The sequence below is a fragment of the Schistocerca gregaria genome, unplaced genomic scaffold, assembly GCF_023897955.1.
Source record: "Schistocerca gregaria isolate iqSchGreg1 unplaced genomic scaffold, iqSchGreg1.2 ptg000428l, whole genome shotgun sequence".
NCBI classification, from domain to species: Eukaryota; Metazoa; Arthropoda; class Insecta; order Orthoptera; family Acrididae; genus Schistocerca; species Schistocerca gregaria.
Window position 1 is genome coordinate 2,611,062 of NW_026061855.1, and position 16,368 is coordinate 2,627,429.

Consider the following 16,368-nt stretch of genomic DNA (forward strand, 5'->3'; position numbering starts at 1 on the left):
CCTGCTACCTTCAGAATATGAAAGAGAGTATTCCAGTCAACATTGTCAAAAGCTTTCTCTAAGTCTACAAATGCTAGAAACGTAGGTTTGCCTTTTCTTAATCTTTCTTCTAAGATAAGTCGTAAGGTCAGTATTGCCTCACGTGTTCCAACATTTCGACGGAATCCAAACTGATCCTCCCCGAGGTCCGCATCTACCAGTTTTTCCATTCGTCTGTAAAGAATTCGCGTTAGTATTTTGCAGCTGCGACTTATTAAACTGATTAGTTCGGAAATTTTCACATCTGTCAGCACCTGCTTTCTTTGGGATTGGAATTATTATATTCTTCTTGAAGTCTGAGGGTATTTCACCTGTCTCATACATCTTGCTCACCAGCTGGTAGAGTTTTGTCATGACTGGCTCTCCCAAGGCCGTCAGTAGTTCTAATGGAATGTTGTCTACTCCGGGTTCCTTGTTTCGACTCAGGTCTTTCAGTGCTCTGTCAAACTCTTCACGCAGTATCTTACGTCTCATTTCGTCTTCATCTACATCCTCTTCCATTTCCATAATATTGTCCTCAAGTACATCGCCCTTGTATAAACCTTCTATATACTCCTTCCACCTTTCAGCCTTCCCTTCTTTGCTTAGAACTGGATTGCCATATGAGCTCTTGATATTCATACACGTGGTTCTCTTCTCTCCAAAGGTCTCTTTAATTTTCCTGTAGGCAGTATCTATCTTACCCCTAGTTAGATAAGCTTCTACATTCTTACATTTGTCCTCTAGCCATCCCTGCTTAGCCATTTTGCACTTCCTGTCGATCTCATATTTTAGATGTTTGTATTCCTTTTTGCCTGCTTCATTTACTTCATTTTTATATTTTCTCCTTTCATCAATTAAAATCAATATTTCTTCTGTTACCCAAGGATTTGTAGCAACCCTCGTATTTTTACCTACTTTATCCTGTGCTGCCTTCACTACTTCATCCCTCAGAGCTACCCATTCTTCTTCAACTATGTTTCTTTCCCCCATTGCTGCCAATTGTTCCCTTATGCTCTCCTTGAAACTCTGTACAACCTCTGGTTCTTTCAGCTTATCCAGATCCCATGTCCTTAAATTCCCACCTTTTTGCAGTTTCTTCAGTTTTAACCTACAGGTCATAACCAATAGATTGTGGTCAGAGTCCACATCTGCCCCTGGAAATGCCCTAGAATTTAAAACCTGATTCCTAAATCTCTGTCTTACCATTATATAATCTATCTGATACCTTTTAGTATCTCCAGGATACTTCCATGTATACAACCTTCTTTTATGATTCTTGAACCAAGTGTTAGCTATGATTAAGTTAAGCTCTGTGCAAAATTCTACCAGACGGCTTCCTCATTCATTTCTTAGCCCCAATCCATAATCACCTACTATGTTTCCTTCTCTCCTTTGTCCTACTGACGAATTCCAGTCACCCATGACTATTAAATTTTCGTCTCCCTTCACTACCTGAATAATTTCTTTTATCTCATCATACATTTCATCAATTTCTTCATCATCTGCAGAGCTAGTTGGCATATAAACATGTACTACTGTTGTAGGCATGGGCTTTGTGTCTATCTTGGCCACAGTAATGCGTTCACTATGCTGTTTGTAGTAGCTTACCCGCATTCCTATTTTCCTATTCATTATTAAACCTATTCCTGCATTACCCCTATTTGATTTTGTATTTATAACCCTGTATTCACCTGACCAAAAGTCTTGTTTTTCCTGCCACCGAACTTCACTAATTCCCACTATATCTAACTTTAACCTATCCATTTCCGTTTTTAAATTTTCTAACCTACCTGCCCGATTAAGGGATCTAACATTCCACGCTCCGATCCGTAGAATGCCAGTTTTCTTTCTCCTGATAACGACGTCCTTTTGAGTAGTCCCCGCCCGGAGATCCGAATGGAGGACTATTTTACCTCCGGACTGTTTTCCCAAGAGGACGCCATCATCATTTAACCATACAGTAAAGCTGCATGCATTCGGGAAAAATTGCTGCTGCAATTTCCCCTTGCTTTCAGCCGTTCGCAGTACCAGCGCAGCAACGCCGTTTTGGTTAATGTTACAAGGCCAGATCAGTCAATCATCCAGACTGTTGCCCCTGCAACTACTCTTCAGGAACCACACGATTGTCTGGCCTGAAACGGTTACACTTATCGTTGGCAAAGCTATGTTGCGTGCTGCGGTATCCGGAGGCACTGAAAGCACCATAGTAGAACACAGACGAAGCTTCTAAGTTGATGTAATAGCCAGTAAGAAGCAGTACAATTCAAGCTTTAGTTATCGATTATCGAGTTTTAAGCAGGCTTTTGTGTCTTGGACATGAGCTAAGACCTTACGATTTTGCATGAAGGGAGGTCTACCAGCCACGTTGCACGGGAGAGCGTGAAAAGTGTTCATATGTAGTAAAAACCTGAGATATCCGCCCGTTTTGGTCTTATGCTATCGAATCGACTTAAAGCCAGATCGTCTCTTTGGCCGCTCTTCTCTATGAAACGGTTACACTTATCGTCTACAACGCTATGTTGTGTGCTGCGGTATGCTTACACACTAGAAGCAAAATTGTAGAACACAGAAGAAGCTTCCAAGGTAATGATATAGACAGGAAGAAGCAGTACTATTCAAGTTTTAGTTATCAATTATTGACTCCTAAGCCGGCTTTGCTGCCTTTGACATGAGCCAAGAACTTACAATTTTGTATGAAGGGAGGTCTACCAGCAACGTTTCACGGGAGAGTGTGAAAAGTGTTCATATGTAGTAAAAACCTGAGAAATCCGCCCGTTTTTGTCATTTGCTATCGAATCGACTTAATGCCAGATCGTCTCTTTGTCCTCTCTTCTCTATGAAACAGTTTCACTTATCGTCTGCAAAATATGTTGCGTGCTGCGGCATGCGGAAACACTAAAAGCACCATAGTAGAACACAGAAGAAGTTTCTAAGTTGATGTAATAGACTGTAAGAAGCAGTACAATTCAAGTAATCAGAAACATTGAAATTAAGTAAGTCCAAATGTTCAGATTGGTTTTTTAGGTCCGATTTTCTCAACAACTTGGTGATCAAACCAGTATATCAGTCCGGAACAAGGACAAAATATTTCCACACTTCTGGAACGAAGGCACAAACGTTTTGCCCAAAATAGTCATTTTTTGTTAACTTGCAAGTATGTGTGAAGGAAGGAATTGGTGTGTAGTCTAGTCAAGTAACCACTCCAATTTTACCTGAATGATAGAATGAGATACTGTTATACAGTAGCTTCCAGAATTCAGAAGGTTACTGAAGTGTATCTAAAAAAAAAGAGGAACTATCCAATATTAAAAACTCTTGTGTCACGAATAATATATATAAAGCAATTGATTTAGTAACAGATGTTGATGAGAACTCAGAGCTTGTATGTATGAAACGTAAAAGGAGACCTCTGTAGGAAAAACAAATTAAGTTTTCGAAAAAACCAAGTGATTTTGTAAAGAAACGAAGACTTTCTCTTCTTATGATTCACTTCTGTTTTGACATTCGATGTACTAAGAGGAGGGTTGCCGAAATTCCTACGTCTTATTTTTTTATGGAATAATAAGATTATCATTCATAAATATCGGTCTCTGCAGTTATTGTAGTGAACCTTTTAATACTACCGCACTGAACTACTTAAATGATTTTATACTTTTTAGGTAGATGTATCACGAAATTGTGGTCACGTTATTTGAAAGCAAGATGAACGACATACTTAAGCGGCACATTGCGATAAGCAATTATTCTCCATAGGTCGGACCTGAAGGCCTGTTTTCAGGAAGACCAGTAGATCATTGACAGCAGTGTCGTGCAGTCAACGAGCCTTAAAACAGCGGTTGACGATGGTGTTCAGTAACACCAGGATCTCATACATTGAAAGAATGTAACAGAGTTGGCGTAGAGGGTAAATAATAGTAATGGTCCAGTAGATTACAAAGGTTAATTATATATATATGCGCGTACGGATACTGCCACAGGAAGGACACGTTACAAATATGATGCCACGGTGGGGTTAAACTCATAATTATGCGCAGATTATTTTTTTTCATTTATTTGAATATTTATCTCACTTTTAACTACCCATAAGGAAAGAAACGTTACAGTGGACGCTAGTGTGCCATCTTTCTTGCTGAAGTGGAATATCGCGTTTATTAAATTTTCTTGATAGCTTAACTGAAACTGTTTTCCCTATCCCAGCGAATTGCTGGAAAGTCCGCCCTGAGAGTTCTCTGTCGACTTGTAGATTGTGAGTCTGTCTAATATCCAGAAGTGATCCACGTCGATTGCTGGTACGGAGGGCGCTAGAGTAGATTACACGTGGTATCTGTCACACGATGTTACCCATTAACGCTCGTAACATTGAGTGCCGCACTTCGGGCTTGTGGCGTGAGGCTTTCTTTTCACCTTCGAGCACTGGCGTCGCTACAGCTGTTGGACGTGTCTGGAGTGTGTTTGTAAATATGGCTTCAAAGTTAGTTTCGTCGAATTTTTAAAAATAAAGTAGCTTGGGCTATGGGTGGGAGGGGGGGGGGGGGGGGGCAAGGGGCATAATGCATGCTATCATTTGTGTGTTGATGGGAGGTGGAATATACTGCACTCGACTTCATGTCCACAATCACAGCTACAGCCATCCATCCCTACATCTGGAAACATACATGCAGCAAGCCGGAATAGAGGATGTGGTCACACTCAAAAATTCTTTCTTAGCTTTCCTTTCTACTTTGTCTGTTTTTAGATTCTGGATGCGACAAATTAAAAAGCGCTTCATCTGTTTCGAACTTTGTATTAATTTTGCCGTTGTGGTAACACTATTTAAAATTAAAAATTGTTCTTATAGTCCCCATAAAGTGTACTAAACGTTTATTTACCTTCACATATTCCACCTTCATCGGTTTATAAATCGCTTGACACGTTTCTGAAATTATTTTGGTTGATTACAATGTGATATTAATGTGCCGTGTCATAAACCAGAGTAGCTGTCATGTATCAAGAAATCGCAGCGACACAGTTTATTCTTAGAAATGCTGTATGTCCAGAAAACATTCTGTTTTGTAACATGAGAATCCACTTTACTGAGCAAATACTGAAATAATCTCATCCATTCATAAGTAATTTATATGTTAAGACTTGAATTCCTCCTCTTGTAGCTCTCGTAACAAATTTTGCTGAATTCTTTTACTATCTTGACGTAATACCTAGGGCTTCATTCAAGTGTTTACTGTTTCTCTACCGCTTTTCTTCCAAATACACACACAAAGCAATTGTGGTGTTTGCAAGAGTGTAAGAAAGAAAGCTGACGCAGTTTGTCTATCAAATTTTAGGGAAAATTTGTAAGAAGCTTTCAAACACAATAGTAAAATTCAAAACGGTGGTAAAGTGGCAGCGTTGTAAGGAACAACTTTTGTTCTTACTGTGTGTTATTTGGAATGGTTGACGGTTGATCGCGTAAGTGGGGACTAGGCGAAGAGGCATCAAAATTTTATTTCGAATGCTAAAAATGACCAAGGTTCAATTTCACATGTTACAGCAACTGTTAAATACAATCAGCTAAGCACAGTAAGAATTGACCATGCTCTTTCACAAGCAGCACGATTGGAACATTGAAACACAACGAGAAGGTTACAGAAACAGAAGCGGAATAGATGCATTACGACTATCTGCTTTTCAGCATGGCAAAAGTTGTCTCCGAACTCGTGAGGAATCTGAGGCATGAGTGAATAAAATATTTAGAACTTCTGAAATTCTTCGCTGGATACGAACACTCACGAAAGATTATTTAGCATCATGGAGTACTTGAAGCCACTTTCTGACAATCATTTAACAACTTGTATTATGGATGTTGTTAAAGAACAGATTTCAAGTGAAGTTAAAATAATCCTCTAGAGCAAGTTTCAAGTGAAATTAAGTCCTTTGTCAGTACAAGCCGACGAAATAACGGATGTCTGAAGTAAGCTATTAGTAATTTTTCGTTTTGCAAATAAGGAGAAATATGAGATGGATGTGGTTTTATGACTTAGCTAAAAACTGGTGTGCACAAGGCATAGCCACTGTTTAGCTGCAAGTGCTAAGCAGTTAGAATATTGATAAAAACAAACTAGTATCGCAAACATAAGACGGCTGTAGTGCAATAACACGGAAAAATTGTGTACATCCTATAGTGAAAGAGGCACACCCTCGTGCAGTCTGTATCCACTGCTGTGCACATCAGTTGGACCATCCTCTATGCTTCTAAAAATTACGCAATTAAAATTTTTTATAGCAAACCAGTATTTCACGAATCATAGCCGTTGCGGTAAAACAAGTTAACTTCAGGGGGAAGGGGGATTTAAATTATAAGGTCCTTGCGAAACAAGGTATTTTCATTCACACGCTGTTAAAACCATTTTTCTTCACTACACGGACATGAGCAGCATTGAATGTGAAATACAAGCAAGACTGGGATTATATTTCTTTACATCGACCAATTGGGCTAAATTGTATACTTGATCACCAGACTTCTCTTTTTCTACTGCAGGTGTAGAAATAGATTTTCCAGCATACCAGTATCTTGTTCGACATTTTGCAAAGTAAATCTGTAAGCCTGAAATAGAAAACTGCATTAAGGCTAGTGAGAGACTAATATGTATGAAACGCAAAGTGGAAGGTAAGAAAGAGCCTTACAATTTCAGCAGGAGTATTTGAACTAGTGTAACGAAACAGAAATATGTATTTAGAAATGGAGAAGGCTAGTATTAGAGGTAATCGACACAGTAGTAGTAAACACGGAAACTAGATTCCAGGACTACCGTGAAACAATTTCCCTATACGTAATGTTGAAAAGCTACTTAAAATGTATCCTTTGACAATGAGAAACTGAAGAGAAGAAACTTTATTTACAGCAGTGAGGATAAATGACTGGAGCTTCATGACATCCTTCAGTCCATTGTAAACAATTGATTTAAAAAACGTGTTCTCCGGAGGAGTGTAATGACTGTCGTTGCTTCTTGCAATTCCACGAACCACCGTGTCTTGCAAAACAAGCGTGAGTACGTTGAAACGCGTTAAAGCCTACTTCCACAACACAATGACAAATGACACTGTCAAGCATCACTGTGTTGGCTGTAGAGAAGAGAACTCCGAAATCAAATCGACAGGATTTCATATCTCTCGTCACCGGTCTACGCCCAGGAAAAAGGGCTGCAGGATAGAACTTTATAAAAAGGTGTGAGGGTGTATTAATAAGTATTATATCCTGATGAATGTATAGCTGTTAAATGCTTTTTGCATTTGTTTATAACAATTGCTGTAGTAATTTGTCTTACGAAGTATGTAAGTTACTTTCGCATTGTTTATTGGAATTGATAACGTTTATGTCAACGTCTTTTATTTTGCTTAACCGTGCTGTACTTCTTCAGTCAAGTATAAATCGCTTTGCAGGGAAATGAATCACTTTAGTCAATTGTAGGGATACAACAGCCCTGAATTAGAGGTGCGCTCAAACCCTACCATTGGCTAGAAATCGTAATGTAGCGAGATGTTTCTCCTCGGAGCTTACAACCTATGATGAATTCATTTTTGGTTAAAAACGGTTTGATGCTCAGCAGTTCTTAAATAATTACGAATATCATTAGCTACCGTCTAAGTAACAACGTAGTTAAATTTCATTCCTGCAATTAGTCGCATCTTTGCCTTGGTTTGAGTAACAAGGCCAGAAAATCCTAGATAAATGCTGGCAAACTCCAGTTTCTGTTCCTTTGTAAAACCAACCGGAATCGCGTAGATATTTATCATACGAATAAATCACATGAGGCACCGTGATTGCGTTGTGCAAGCGGTTACGAAATTGGTCCGTTGGTCGGTCGGCCGACAGATATAATAGTGCGTGTGGAGGGGCCTTAGCAGAACGATTTTCAGTGCAGCCCAGTCCCGTTCGCGCCATATTTACACACCTTTTGTCGTAGTTAGCAGACTAAGCATAAAAACCAAAACTTCGAGGTAAATGGAGACCCCCCCCCACTACAGGTCCAGGGGTTGGAATAGACCCGAGGTATTTCCGCCTGTCGTAAGAGGCGACTAAAAGGAGTCTCACGTTTTGGCCTATATGTGGTGGTCCCCTCTATGAATTGACCTTAATTTTTCAAAATTTTCCCGAAGAGCGAGTCAATTTAGGAAGGACGCCTTACATGGAGTATAGCATTCATGTGCTCAGACTTACCGCATCCTTTGTCGACGTGGATCTGCACTTCTGCTCATTCTCCTACTGTTGGGCGAGGCCACCCTCCTGGGTGCGTATTTTTCCATAAACTGTGCAGTATCGTTTTCTATACCGACGATTATAATGGACTTGTTCGCTTGGTTGCACCTGACATCTAGCACGGTAGCTTGCCGATTGTAGGGGGGCCGCTATGTACCCTGTCAGTTGTAGCCCTCTGACCACACCCCCTGATGCCTGTGCCATTAACTCCCCATGTATGCCCAGTCACGGTATTTACTCGCTTATGACAAGCTGGGGATGTTTCTGTAACCACAAGAGCTTACATATGGTCGAGGGTATCATATTTTACAGGGACCTTATTTTGCAGTCTGACGATGAGCTGCGCGCAAATTTGGAGCGGCGCCGTGTTCATTTCGTCCAGCGTGTCCACTGGGGTCCGAGGTATAATCAGGTTGCCACCGCTGCTTTCGTCTTCTTGGCCTTCGAGGGTGATACATTGACAGAGAAGGTCAACGTGACGGTCTAATACTGTGTTGTAAAGCCCAATGTTCCTCACACGATGCGGTGCGTTAAGAGCTGCAAGTTTGGACATATACAGCTGTACATCCAGCGTCACATGTCAAGATTCTGGATGGCCTTCACATCCCAATACTACATGTGCCACGCCTCCAATCTGTCAAACTGTGGAGAGCATCATTCGCCTTGCTCACTACACTGCAGGATTCTCCAGAAAGAAAGGAAAATCATGGACTAAAACACACTGGACAGAATGACCTACAATGGGGCTAAGAGAAAATTTGAATGCCTGCATCCTGTGCCTGTGACATTGTACCACGACTGTTGTAACATCGGCGTAATACGATCAGCTCTGCCAATCATAGCCACCTCTCAGTGCCGAAAGATGTTCCTTGATGGTGGAGGGCATTTCCCTCCCTATTGCTCCTGCACCACCTACTTTGGAAGCAACACTCCTCCAACCATCGGGGACATATGCTTCTCCATCTTGGAAGGGAACAGAAGTCTTCCTCGCTTCTCTCGCTAGGAAGGGGTCCCCTTCCCAGGTTTCTCCTAGTGGGAAATTTGACACCTGCCAGTGACTGAAGAGCCCAAAAGCAGCTTGTCGAAGGGCTTCACGCTCATTCTCAGTCCAGGAGACTGAATCAGTGAAGTTCTCCCAGCCAGGGAAACCCAAGGTGCAGTGAGAGAAATCCAAAAATAAAACCACTAGGACCAAGCTGTGTGTGTGTGTGTGTGTCTTATTGCCTGAGGCATAAACCACTTCATTGAATGTTCCATGCTTTCACAGTGTCACGATGACGTCATTCTATAGTGGAATTACAGACCTTATTCCACCACCTGGATGAGCTACGGCAACAGTTGGGCTTTACACCTGCTATCTGTATTGCCCTCCAGGAAAGCTGGTTTTTGACAATGCGGACCCTCTGCCCTCCATGGCTAAACAGATATTACAGTAACTGTAGCGGCTACAATAGGGTGTCAGGTGGAGTTTTCGTTTATGTCCTAAACTGTCTGTAGTGAACCTGTGCCCCTTCAAATCCCCCTTGAAGCTGTGGCTATCAGAATAGGGACGATGGAGGAACTTACTGTGCAATATATACCTTCCTCCAGATGGTGTCGAACCCCTAGATGTATTAGCTGCACTGATTGGTAAAATCTCCGAAAAGTGGGAAAGGTTTAGGGAGTTAATCAACCATAACCCCTTGTGGGTTGTCATTGTGCTTATTGGCCAAGACAGAGATGTCGAATCTTTGTCTCAGTTCGACCTCCGCCTCTTAAATACTGGGACTGCTACACATTTCAGTGTGGCTCGTGGTAGTTACTCAGCCATCGATTTGTCACTTCAAACCCCAAGACTTCTCCCATCAACCCACTGGAGAACACGTGACGACCTGTGTGGTAGTGACCACTTCCCCATCTTTCTGTCACTGCCCCAGTATCATGCTCATGGACGGCTGCCCAGATTGGCTTTAAACAAGGCGGAATGGGAATCTTTCACCTCTGCTGTCACCGTTTAATTTCCCCCACACAGTTACATTTAAGTGATGGTTGAGCAAGTTACTACAGCAATTGTTTCTGCAGTAGAAAACTCAATCCCTCGTTCTTCATGGTGCTCAAGGCGTAAGGCAGTCCCTTGGTGGTCGCCGGAAGATGCTGAAGTAATTAAGGAGCGCCGGAGATCTCTACAGTGGCATAAGCAGCACCCTGCCATGGAGCACCTCATACAGTAGCCTTTAAATAGCTCTGTGCCCGCGTTTGGCAACTTATCAAACGACGGAAGCAGGAAAGTTGGATGAGATACATCTCGACCATTAGACGCCATACGTCACCTTCCCACGTCTGGGCAAAGATCAATCATCTTTTTGGGTACCAGACCTTAACAAGTGTTACTGGTGTTAGCGTAAATGGCGTGTTATCTACAGACACAAACGCGATTGCCGAGCACTCTGCCGAGCACTCTGCCGAGCACTCTGCCGAGCACTCTGCCGAGCACTCTGCCGAGCACTCTGCCGAGCACTCTGCCGAGCACTCTGCCGAGCACTCTGCCGAGCACTCTACCCTGGAAAATTACCCCCAGCCTTTCACACACTATAAATGCGGCGTTATAGGGTTCACTGTGGCGTGTATTGACTGAGGTGATGTTCTCGTCCAGCCGCAGTTAAAGTGGGAGGTCCTCAGTGCAATTGCATATTGCCCTGACAGAGCTCCTGGACATGATCGGATCCACAGCCAGATACTTAAATGTCTCTCATCTGACTACAAGCGATATCATCTCGTCATGTTCAACCGGATCTCGAGCAGTGGCGTCTTTCAATTGCAATTGCAAGGAACAACATCATTCCGGTGCTCACACCCGGTAAAAACTCGCTTGACATGGTTAGCTGTCGGCCCATTATCCTCACCAACGTTCTTCATAAGCTGCTGGAATGTATGGTATGTGGGCGGTTTTGTTGGGTCCCTTTAGTCACATGGCCTACTGGCTCCATATCGGGGTGGTTTCTGCCAGGGTCGCTCTACCACTGCTAATCTTGTGTCCCTAGAGTTTACCATCCAAACGGCCTTCTCCAGACGCCAACGCCTGATTGCTGTCTCCATTGATTTACGAAAACCATATGACACGACCTGGCGATATCACATCCTTGTCACATTGTATGAGTAGTGTCTCTGGGGCCACTCTGGATGTTCATCGGAAACTTCTTGTCACTCCATGTCCGAGTTGGTGCCTTCCATAGTACGACACATATCCAGGAGAATGGAGTTCCACAGTGCTCTGTATTGAGTGTCTCTATTTTTAGTGTCTCTATTTTTAGTGGCCTTTAACCATCTAGGAGCAGCTGTTTGTTGGACTCTCCATCTCACCTTCCCTGAATGCAGACGACTTCTGCATTTAGTACTGCTGCTCCAGTACTGGTGTTGCTGAGCATCACCTACAGGGAGCCATCCTCAAGGTGCAGGCATGGGCTATAGCCCACAGCCTCCAGTTTCCAGACGCAAAGTCGTGTGTCATACACTTCTGTCGGCGTCGTACCATTCATCTGGACCCAGAACTTTACCTTCATGACGATCCACTCACTGTAGTGGAGACACACACATTCTTAGGACTGGTTTTCGTTGCTCGATTGACTTGGCTTCCTCATCTTCGTCAGCTTAAGCAGAAGTGCTGGCAGCACCTCAATGCCCGCCGACGTCTGAGCAACACGAACTGGGGTGCTGATAGATCTACGCTGCTGTGGCTCTACGGAGCCCTTGTCCAATCACGAATTGACTATGGGAGTGTGATTTAGGGTTCGGCAGTGCCCTCAGCGCTGAATTTACTCGAACCTGTGCACCACTGTGGGGTTCGATTAGCGACAGGAGCGTGTAGGATGAGTCCGGTGACCAGTGTACTGGTGAAGGCTGGGATCCCTCCATTATAAATTAGACGTGCAAAATTGCTCGCCAGTTACATTGCACACATTTGTAGTTCTCCTGAGTATACAAATTACCCTCTCCTTTTCCCTGCCCACGGCATTCCACCCCCCACAACAGCAACCCAAAACCAGGGGGTTAATGATTACGGTTTGCATTCGATTGCTTCTGTCTGGAGTCCTTGCCTGTTCTACCTCTCCTCGAGGTCCATTCACGTACATCTCCATGTTGTAAGCCTCAGCCACAGCTTTGTCTAAACCTTTCACGTGGCCCTAACGACTCCATTAACCTTGCGGCTCTCCACTGTCACTTCATCTCTATTCTTGACACGTACTGAGGCGACAAATTGGTTTACGCTGATGGCTCGATGGCTGATGCTCTCGTCAGTGTCGCGTATGTCCATGGAGGACATAATGAACAGCATTCCTTCCCGATGGCTGCAGTTCTTCCACGGCGGAGCTGTTGGCTGTATCTTGAGCTTTTGAGCAGATGTGTTCATGCTCTGGGGAGTCGTTTCTGTGTGCCAACTCCTTGAGCAGCCTACAAGGTATCGACCAGTGCTCTCCTCGTCATCCGTTGGTAGCGATCATCTAGGAGTTCATCTACGCCCTGGAACGGTTCGGTCGTTCATTGGTGTTTCTCTGGACACCTGGTGACTTCGGAATCCCAGGCATCAAACTTGCTGAGAGATTGGCCAACAGGCTACGTGGAAACCACTCATGGAGATCGGCTTCTCTGCAACTGACAAGCTTGCTGTACTACGCCGCAAGGTTTTGCGGCTTGGGAGACGAAAAGGCATAACCTCAGCATGCACAACAAACTGCGTGCCACTAAGGAGACTTCGAATGTGTGGCAATCCTCCATGTGGGCCTCTCGTATGGACTCTGCGGTTCTCTGCCAGCTCCGCATTGGCCCCGCTTGTGTGACACATGGCTGCCTCCTGCACCGTGATTACCCACCTCAGTCAGTTTCGGTGTGGCGCCCGGCTGACGGTGGCCCATAACTTGGTGAGCTGTCCTCCTTTGGCTGCCCTGTGACGGACTCTTCAGCTACCGGACTAGTTGTGACTTCGTAGGCTTTCCCGGCGTAATAAGTCTTGAAAATCTCTTCGGGTTTGCTGTCGGACTAGTTGCCATTAATTTCAACTGAAAAAGCCTCATTGGCTAATTTAGGTTTAAGTTTTATTCGTGAGGGTGGGTTTTATCATTCTTTATAAGTTTCAGCTCTAAAGCTTGTGTGGTGGATGTTTTCATGTGTCGCAGAGTGGCTAGCTTTTTCCTTTTTGTTCTCGTGGTGGGTCAGCCACGATCATCTGCTCATGTTTTTATCTGTTCTATCTTGTTTCTTGCTCCTCTGTGGCTTTCTTTTCCTGTTTTGTCCATGGTAGTGTTGATTGTCCTGTTCTTCTCCTGGTTCCTCCATTCTCCTGTTACCGTGCTGTACATCTCTTTTATTTCCCTTGTGTAATAATTTTGTTGGGAACGAGAGACCGATGACCTCACAGTTTGGTCCCTTCCCCCCTCTTTCAAACCAACCAACCTAAATGGAGGAAACCTGTAGTAAGTGGTTGACAAGAATGAATATTTTTAGACCATTTGGATGTGTATTACGCTCTCGTATTATACACAAGCAACGGAAAATTTTATCCATATGTTACGCAAGTTTCATCGGAGTTCCTCGTCCGTGTAAAATCTGCAAATGTAGCACAGCATAGAGGTTAAATGAAAAGAACCGAAAATTATTTAGCGTTTAGTGTTTCTGAAGTGTTTGCAGTAAGAGCTGATAGCGGAAAATGAAAGTATGACGTTGTTACGTAGGATTACATTGCTTTATTGTTAAAAACCATTTCATTGCTTGTAGTTTAGGTAGAGAATTTGTGTTCACATTGCCATCGAGGGCTTAGATGTAGGCTAATTGCTCTCGTGCCGTCGAAATCAAAAGAGACGCCTTTACAATATTAAAGGCTCAATAACTCGCGTTGAATATTTGTAGAGTTCAACTCATACTTAGTTGACACATATATCGTTCGGAGCTAGGTGGCCTCTCTTTACAGGTTGAAAGAATTCTCTTGCTTAACGTAAATTTCATTCCCGGAATATTTCCGAAATCCTCATTTTCAGGATGTTACCTTTAAACTTCCGTGCAAGCGCGCAGCCAGTGGTATCGGGTTTTCTGTATGAATCGTTGTCTTCACTGCTGCGTATTCCTTTGCTATTGTAATTTTGCAGAAGAAATTTTGTAACACAGATGAAGTGACGTCTTTGATTTCACATTACGTGTATTAACGAAGCGCAAGTCAACCGTGTGGAAACATTTAGACGTAGAAATGTAATCGTAATTTGATGATAAATTAACCATTTTAGTCTGTTGTACTAAACTGATAATGAATTAGTGTTTTTCAAAGTAGAGAACAGCCAGAAAATATTATGTATGTTACAGAAGTTATTCCGAAGTACCGGTCGGTGCGCATTATTCTGCCGTTTTGGGAAAGGTGAAGTGTGCGCGGTGACAGTTGCTCGCCTGTGACATCCGCCTCTCGTGCTAAGACAGGTTTCCTTGGGTGCAGAAACGTGTTGCAGCGTGCTGCGGAATACGGTTGCGTCATTCTGTGTGACGCTGGCTGCGTGGTCCTGCGTGAAACGTCTACCAAAGTGCGGGGAAAAAAAAAGAAAAAAAGTGGCGGCGCGTGTTGCTCTCACTGTCCTTTGGAGAACGTCCATCTACCTCTATAGTCTTCAGGTTTTCTGCACACTCACTGTGTGTAGGTAGATACTGGATTAGCCAACAGAAATAGCGTTGGCGAAAATTCGGCTAAGTGCCCACCACGAAAAAGCCACAACTCCAGTCCATGGGCAGAAACCGAAAGTTAAACTACCGAGCGTTCGGGTTTCTTGCATGTCTCGTTCGGGAGAGTCTAAAATTTCTTTCTAGTTGTTTTGCCTCCATAACACTGAAAATATCGGGTCGGAATAAATATCTTGGGCTGCTTTCAGGTGTGAACTTTTAACGGAAAATCAGCGATATGGCGTAAATAAAGTCCGGATATTAAATACGGGCTTGATGGCAGTTTTCTGAGTCCGAAAAAGTCGCTGACCCACGACTACTTGAGTCAATACATTGTGTTCAGTAGGCGTCTTATAGAGAAGTGGTCAACATAATGTGTAGCAATCTGCAAGAAACATGCCAAGCGGAATTCATGTTGAAAGGTTCGCACACGAATATCTCCTACATCAAGCCACTCACAAAACTCGAACTTCCACAAAATTCTCAGCACTGCAGTCGCTTTTCGTCAGCAATGAGAGAACCGATCAACTGCGCGAATTTAATAATTTTCAACTACAAATTTGATTCTTGAGATTTAACAAACGTTAACCGGAATACGGCTCCAAGGCGACTATATCGTCTCCTAGATCTAAGGCGCAAAGCCTAATCAAAGGCGCGGCGAATACTGAATTCCTATTGGCGACGCAATCATTACAAGATGACAACTAGTAATAATTTGCTACGTTATAGTGGTATTTATAATTAGACGACTGTGCATGATAGCGATACGACAACTACTCTCTAACACCTTTTCTTAATTCATTTAAAATATGGTATGGAAATGCAGAAGCATTTAAGCTTTTAGGAGGAGTTGGTTTTTCTCGATACTCGCCGTTTACCACGTCTCGTCTCCTAACCTGTGTCGTACGACATACTTGTATACTCAGCTTCAGTGGTACACGTCGATAACGTGAGGAAACATTTTGGCTAATAGCCAGTAACACTGAAGTACAAATTAATATAACATGACGAGGAATTTTAGGAAGCCAACATTCGAGATGTAGAGGTGGTGAAACTTTTACCTTTATACTTTTTGTGAGGGGGAGGTGCGGCGGTGAAGGGAGTAACAGTTTCGGAAAAGAATTAATTTGTTTTTGCAATCCGTTGGAGGTCGGTGGGTGCCACAGTTTACCCTTTACTGGCGCGACACGAGTTTCAGTGGGCTGTGATCAACAGTTTGCTTCTACACGCACGACAGCAGTAGCGGAAGCAGCTAAAGCAAAACATGCAGCTCTGTGATCGAGTGGAAAACCTGTTCGTTTTGGCAGTCAGAAAGTACATCGAAATTATGGAAGAGGAATACTGAATATTACCGGAAAGGGTATTCACAAGTGTTATGCAGCCAATGTTCATAAAACGCGAAGGACGGGGCATAACATTTCAGTAACAAAATTGCTCGACGA